Raw genomic sequence first — 6,883 nt, forward strand, 5'->3', positions numbered from 1 at the left:
TCCTCATAGGTGACAGGCCTTCAGATCAGCAATCTTAAGCTATCCAAAGCTTAAGCTTATTTAAAAATAAATGAATAAATAATAAAGGGCTGACACCTATAGAGGAAAGAGCGGCCTTGTCTCTGTTGCTCCTGAGGGTGGGACTGGAACAAGGGATTGAAATTACAAGGAAGCAGACTTAGGCAAGATATCGGGAGTAATTACCCAGCTGTAGGAGTTGTCCGATTGCTCTGCTTTGCTGGAGGGGTTCAGTCCGGGGTTGGAGAGGCATCTGCCAGTGGTGCTTGGAGCAGTTTTCCTGCCCTGAGCAGGCGGTTGGACTTGAAGCCCTCCAAGGTCCTTTCCATCATGAACACTGTATGATTCTCACCCACCACAATCTCTAGTTTGTATGGCTGTTTTAGAAATTGCCCACCTCTTCTGGAAGGGGAATGCCAAAAGGTCCTTCCCGGGTTCACTTCCTAGGATCTCCTACTTAGGGTTGGGTGATTCCTGCCTATAACTTTGCAGCAGCTGCAGCAGGTCAAGACAATACTGAGCTGGATGGAGCAATGGTCACAGAATCAGACCATTGCTCCATCTAGCTCAGTATTGTCTTGACCTGCGGCAGCTTCTGCAAGGTTATACGTACTAGCTCCTTAGGTTGCTAGCTCTCATCCTCATTATCCCCATGGCAAGACGTGGCGCTGGGTACTTGCCTGCCTGCCTGCCTGCCTCAAGTGCACCTCCCACTGGGTGGCATCCTAGGATCATGGCACATCCCCACCGCCACCACCTCGGCTTCCCCCTTGCATGCTGAGCTGGGCCTTGTGATTCAGCCTGGGGTTGCATTTCCGCAGCCTGCAGGATGGGAATGGGGTTGGGGCAAGCAGGCAAACCCACGATGTCCATTGCGGCTCACTGGGTCCCAGCTCTGCCACTGAAACACGTTGTGGTTGTGGCTTTGCCCGCTCCTCTGACTGAAGCTCTTCCTGGAGATTGCACCACACTAGTATTTGTCAGAAGATCAAGCCGCTGCCACCTCAATTAGAATTGCTTCCAGGAGTCTCCCAAAGATGGTTGCCAAGACCTGGAGACTCCTAGCCAGGTTTTGTATAGTACTCAAGGAAAGACTGAGAGTGGAAGGTTGTGCAGAGGGCAGGGGTTATTGGGGCAGACAACAGACAAGGCTGACCCACTGTGTGACCCCTCGCTGCCACCACCACAAGGCTAAAGGATTTGGTCTGCAATCCTGCACTCACTCCTCCTCATAGGTGTCAGGCCTTCAGATCAGCAATCTTAAGCTATCTAAAGTTTAAGCTTGTTTTTTTAAAATAATAATAATAATAATAATAAAGGGCTGACACCTATAGAGGAAAGAGTGAACTTGTTCTCTGTTGCTCCTGAGGGCGGGACTGGAACAAGGGATTGAAATTACAAGGAAGCAGACTTAGGCAAGACATCAGAAGTCATTACCCAGCTGTAGGAGTTGTCCGATTGTGGGACACTCTGCCTCCTGCAGTGGGATGCTCTCCTTGGCTGGAGGGGTTCAGTCAGGGGTCTGTTTATTTCATTTATTTTATTTTTAAAATATTTTTATACCGCCCCAAACTCATGTCTCTGGGCAGTTTACCAGTTGGAGTGGCATCTGCCAGTGGTGCTTGGAGGAGTTTTCCTGCCCTGAGCAGGCGGTTGGACTCGGAGCCCTCCAAGGTCCTTTCCAACATGAACATTGTATGATTCTCATGCACCACAGTCACTAGTCTCTAGTTTGTATGGCAGTTTTAGAATTTGCCTGCCTCTCCTGGAAGGGGAATGCCTGGAAGCTGCTGGAATCCTCCTTCCATGCTTGGTAAGAGCTGCGGAGAGGGGGAAATGTCCCTAATCTCTCCCCACTCCAGACTCTCTGTGTCCCTCCTCTTCTCATGTCTTAAAAATATCCCTGCTGGATCAGGCCCAAGGGCCAAGGCCTATTTAGTCCAGCATCCTGTTTCACACAGTGGCCCGCCACATGCTGCTGGAAGCCACAGGCTGGAGTTGAGGGCGTGCCCTCTCTCCTGCCATTACTCCCTTGCAACTGGTTCTCAGAGGCACCCCGCCCCCAAGGCTGGAGGTGGCCTACAGCCCTGGTTCTAGTGTTATGCGAGAGGGAGAAGAATTTCTCTCTATCTACCTTCTCCACACCATGCATGATTTTATAGACCTCTATCATGTCTTCCCACAGTCATCTTTTTTCTAAACTAAATCTCCCCGTGTGTTGTAGTCTTGCCTCATAAGGAAGCTGCTCTAGGCCCCTGATCATCTTAAGAACATAAGCACAGCCCTGCTGGATCAGGCCCAAGGCTCATCTAGTCCAGCATCCTGTTTCGCACAGTGGCCCACCAGATGCTGCTGGAAGCCTACAGGTAGGAGTGGAGGGCATGCCCTCTCTCCTGTCGATACTCCGCTGCAACTGGTACTCTTAGGCATCCTGCCTTTGAGGCTGGAGATGGCCCACAGCCCTCCGACTAGTAGCTATTGATAGACCTCTTCTCCATGAAGTTATCCAAACTCTTCTTAAAGCCATTCAGGTTGTTGGCTGTCACCACATCTCGTGGCAAAGAATTCCACAAGTGGATTATGCGTTGTGTGAAAAAGTACTTCCGTTCATTGGTCCTAGATTTCCCAGCAATCAATTTCATGGGATGACCCCTGGTTCTAGTGTTATGGGAGAGGGAAAAGAATTTCTCTCTCTCCACTTTCTCCACACCATGCATGATTTTATAGACCTCTATCATGTCTCCCCATCTATGGTGCAGCCACATTTAGAGCATTTTGTACGTTTCTGGGAACTATATCTCATAAGGTACATTATAGAATTGGAAAAGGTACAGAAGAGGCCATCAAGATGATCAGAAGCCTAGAACACCTTCCTTATGAGGCAAGGCTACAACATCTGGGGCTTTTGTGTTTAGAGGCAGGACAGAGGTCTATAAAATTATGGATGGAAAGTGGATAGGGAGAAGTTCTTTGCCCTCTTTCAGAAAACTAGAAGGAAGGGTCATTCCATGAATCTGATTGCCAGAAAATTTAGGATCAACAAAATAAAGCACTTTCCCACAGATTATTTATGTGCTGTGTGAAATTCTCTGCCATGGGATGTGGTGATGGCTACTAGGTTGGATGGATTTTTTAAAAGGCTTAGACAATTTTTTGTAGGACAGGTCTATCAATGACTATTAGTCTTGATGGCTATAGACTACCTTCAGGCTCAGAGACAGGATGCCTGTATAGACCAGTTTACTAGAAACAGGGGTCATCCCATGAAATTGATTGCCAGGAAATCTAGGACCAGCAAACGGAAGTACTTCTGCATAACGCATAATCAACTTGTGGAATTCTCTGCCACGAGATGTGGTGACAGCCAACAACCTGGATGGCTTTAAGAAGGGTTTGGATAACTTCACAGAGGAGAGGTCTATCAACGGCTACTAGTCAGAGGGCTGTGGGCCAACTCCAGCCTCAAAGGCAGGATGCCTCCGAGTACCAGTTGCAGGGGAGTAATGGCAGGAGAGAGGGTATGCCTGTGGCTTCCAGAGGCATCTGGTGGGCCACTGTACAACACATTTTTATTTTCAGTTGCCTTCCTAATGATTCCTAAGAACAGCCCTGCTGGATCAGGCACAAGGCCCGTCTAGTCCAGCATCCTGTTTCACACACAATGGCCCACCAGATGCCTCTGGGGAGCCCACAGGCAAGAGGTATGTGCATGCCCTCTTTCCAGCTGTCGCTCCCCTGCAAACTGGTATTGAGGGGCATCGTGACTCTGAAGCTGGAGATGGCTCACAGCCACCAGGAAGCAGACTAGTAGCCATAGTACTAGCCATAGTAGCCAGTCTGGTGACTGACCCACAGCCACCAGACTATTAGCCATTGATAGACCTGTCCACCATGAATCTGCTCTTTTAAAGCCATCCAAGCTTTTGGCCATCATCACATCCCATGGCAAGGAATTCCATAGATTAATTATGTGCTGTGTGAAAAAGTACTTCCTCTTGTCAGTCCTAAATTTCCCAGCCTTCAGTTTCATGGGTAACCCCTGGTTCTAGTATTGTGAGAGAGGGAAAAATTTTTGTCTCTTTCCACCCTCTCCACCCCATGCATAATTTTATATACCTCAATCATGTCTCCCCTTAGTCACCTCTTTTCCAAGGTAAAGAGCCCAGATGCTGTAGCCTAGCCTCATAAGGAAAGTGTTCTAGGCCCCTGATCATTTTGGTTGCCCTCTTCTGCACCTTTTCCAGTTCTACAATATCCTTCTTGCTTTTTATTAAAATATTAGCATTTTTATTTCAGATCTTCTTCCTAATGATTCCTAGCATGGAATTGGCCTTTTTTTTACAGTTGCTGTACACTGAAAGAACACTTTCAATGAGCTGTTCACCACAACCCCAAGATCTCTCTCCTGGTCAATCACTGATAGCTCAGCTCCCATCAGCGTATATGTGAAGTCGGGGTTTTTTGCCCCAATTTGCATCACTTTACACGTGCTTACATTGAACCACATTTGCCATTTTGTTGCCCACTACCCCAGTTTGGAGAGATCTTTTTGGAGCTCTTCACAATCTGTTGTGCTTTTCACTACTTTAAATAGTTTAGTGTCATCTCCAGATTTGGCCACTTCGCTGGTCACCCCAACTTCTCGATTCTTTATGAACAAGTTAAAGACCACTGGTCCCAGTACCAATCCCTGGTTGACCCCACTTCCTACTTCCCTTCATTGTGAAAACTGTCCATTTATTCCTACTCTCTGTTTCCTGTCCTTCAACCAGTTACCAATCCACACACGAACCTGTCCCCTTATTCCATGACTGCTAAGTTTACTCAAGAGCCTTTGGTTGGATACTTTATCAACAGCTTTTTGGAAGTCCAAGTATACTATGTCAACCGGATCACCTTTATCCTCATGCCTGTTGACACTCTCAAAGAACTCCAAAAGGTTAGAGAGGCAAGACTTCCCTTGCAGAAGCCATGCTGGTTCTCCTTCAACAAGGCCTTTTCTTCTATGTGCTTAACGATTTTGGATGCTTTCCATCAATTTACCCAGCACAGAAGTTAAGCTGACCAGCCTGTAATTTCCTGGATGATCCTTGGATCCCTTTTTGGAAACTGGAGTCACAGTGGCTACTCTCTAGTCCTCTTGTACAGAACCTGATTGTAGGGACAAGTTATATTTTTTTGCTAGGAGATCGGCAATTTCACATTTGAGTTCTTTTAGAACTCTTGGGTGGATGCCATCTGACACCGGCGATTTGTTCATTTTTAGTTTTTCAGGACAGTTTAGAACATCTTCCCTTGTCACCTCAAATTGGCCCAGTTCCTCATCCGCTAAACCTGAAAAGCTCAATTCTAGAGAGGGTATATGGTCAATTCTAGAGAGGGTATATGGTCAGTACAGATGCAAAGAACTAGTTCAGCTTCTCTCTGCAATCTCTTTATCCCTCTTAATAATCTCTTTCACACCCTCATCATCTAAGGGTCCAACCACCTTCCTGGCAGGTTTTCTACTTCTGATATAGTTAAAGACGTTTTTGTTATTTCCCTTGACACCTAGCTATATGCTCCTCAGACTCTCTCTTTTCATCCCTTATTGTGTCCTTGCATTTCTTTTGCCATAGTTTCTGTTCCTTCCTGTTCTCTTCATTTGGGCAGGACTTCCATTTTCTGAAGGAAGTCTTCTCTTTTATAGCTTCTCTGACTCTACTTGTTAGCCATGCTGGCATCCTTCTGAACTTGGTGGTACCATTCCTCCTTCTTGGTATACATTCCAACTGTGCTTTTAGTACTGTGGTTTTAAATAAGTTCTATGCTTTCTTGAGTGATTTGACCCTCCTGACTTTCCCTTTCAACTTCCTCCATACCAGCCCCTTATTTTGGAGAAGTTTCTTTTTCTGAAGTCCAACGCATCTGTGTTGGACTTACTTGATAATTCTCTACTCACCACTTTCCCTAGTGTAAAATTAGGTGTTTTTGCCGCTGCCACACATTGAGTTGAAACTTTCAATGAGCTGTCTACCACAACCTCAAGATCCTTCTCCTGGTCAGTCACTGACAGCTCAGACCCCATCATTCTTTTTGTTTTGTTTTTGTTTTGCCCCAACGTGCATCACTTTACACTTGCAGCAGGCTGTAAAACACACTCCATTTGTGAATATTTTAATCCTGTAGTTCCTGTACCTATGGGTAAGGCAGGCATGTGTGCAAAATGCAAACAGTGCAAGAAATAAATGCAAGGTCTGGTTGACCGAATGAAACAGTTAGCCTCCGTGACGCTTTAATGAGTCTTTTATGGACAAAATCTCTCATATTCAAGCCATCCTGGGTTCCATTGTTGGTGCAGAGTCTTTAGCGGGGGTATCCAGTAACTCCTCTTGTGTGGTTAAATTGGATCACTTTCATTTGTGACTCCTGAGGACATGAACAAACTGTTTAGAACTGGGCATCCTACCACCTGTTCTGTTGACCCTTGTCCAACATGCCTTATCTTATCAAGCAGAGAGACAGTTGGAGAGGGCCTGGTTGAGATCATATATGCTTCTCTGTGGGAAGGTAGTTTGCCTTCTTTTAAAGGAGGCAATTATTAGACTTCTTTTAAAGAAACCCATGCTTAATCCCTCAGAGTTGGGCAATCATAGGCCAATCTCCCATGGTTGGCCAAGGTGATTGAGAAGTTGGGGGCTTCTCAACTCCCGGCAGTCTTGGATGAAACAGATGATATAGACCCATTTGAAAGTGGTTTGGGGGCAATCTTTGGGATGGAGACTACCTTGGTTGGCCTGATGAATGATCTCCAAAGGGGAATTGACAGAGAGAGTGTGACTCTGTTGGTCTTTTTGGATCTCTCAGTGGTTTTAGATACCATCAA

At 46.2% G+C, this 6,883-nt stretch overlaps 1 protein-coding gene across 3 annotated transcripts in view; it reads left to right on the forward strand.

Moving 5' to 3' along the window:
- Positions 1–6,883, forward strand: part of LOC128344271 (zinc finger protein 850-like) — a 41,482-nt gene that overhangs the window by 3,912 nt on the left and 30,687 nt on the right. The gene's annotated exons all lie outside the window — the stretch shown is intronic.

The sequence above is a fragment of the Hemicordylus capensis genome, chromosome 2 (genome assembly GCF_027244095.1).
Source record: "Hemicordylus capensis ecotype Gifberg chromosome 2, rHemCap1.1.pri, whole genome shotgun sequence".
NCBI lineage: Eukaryota > Metazoa > Chordata > Lepidosauria > Squamata > Cordylidae > Hemicordylus > Hemicordylus capensis.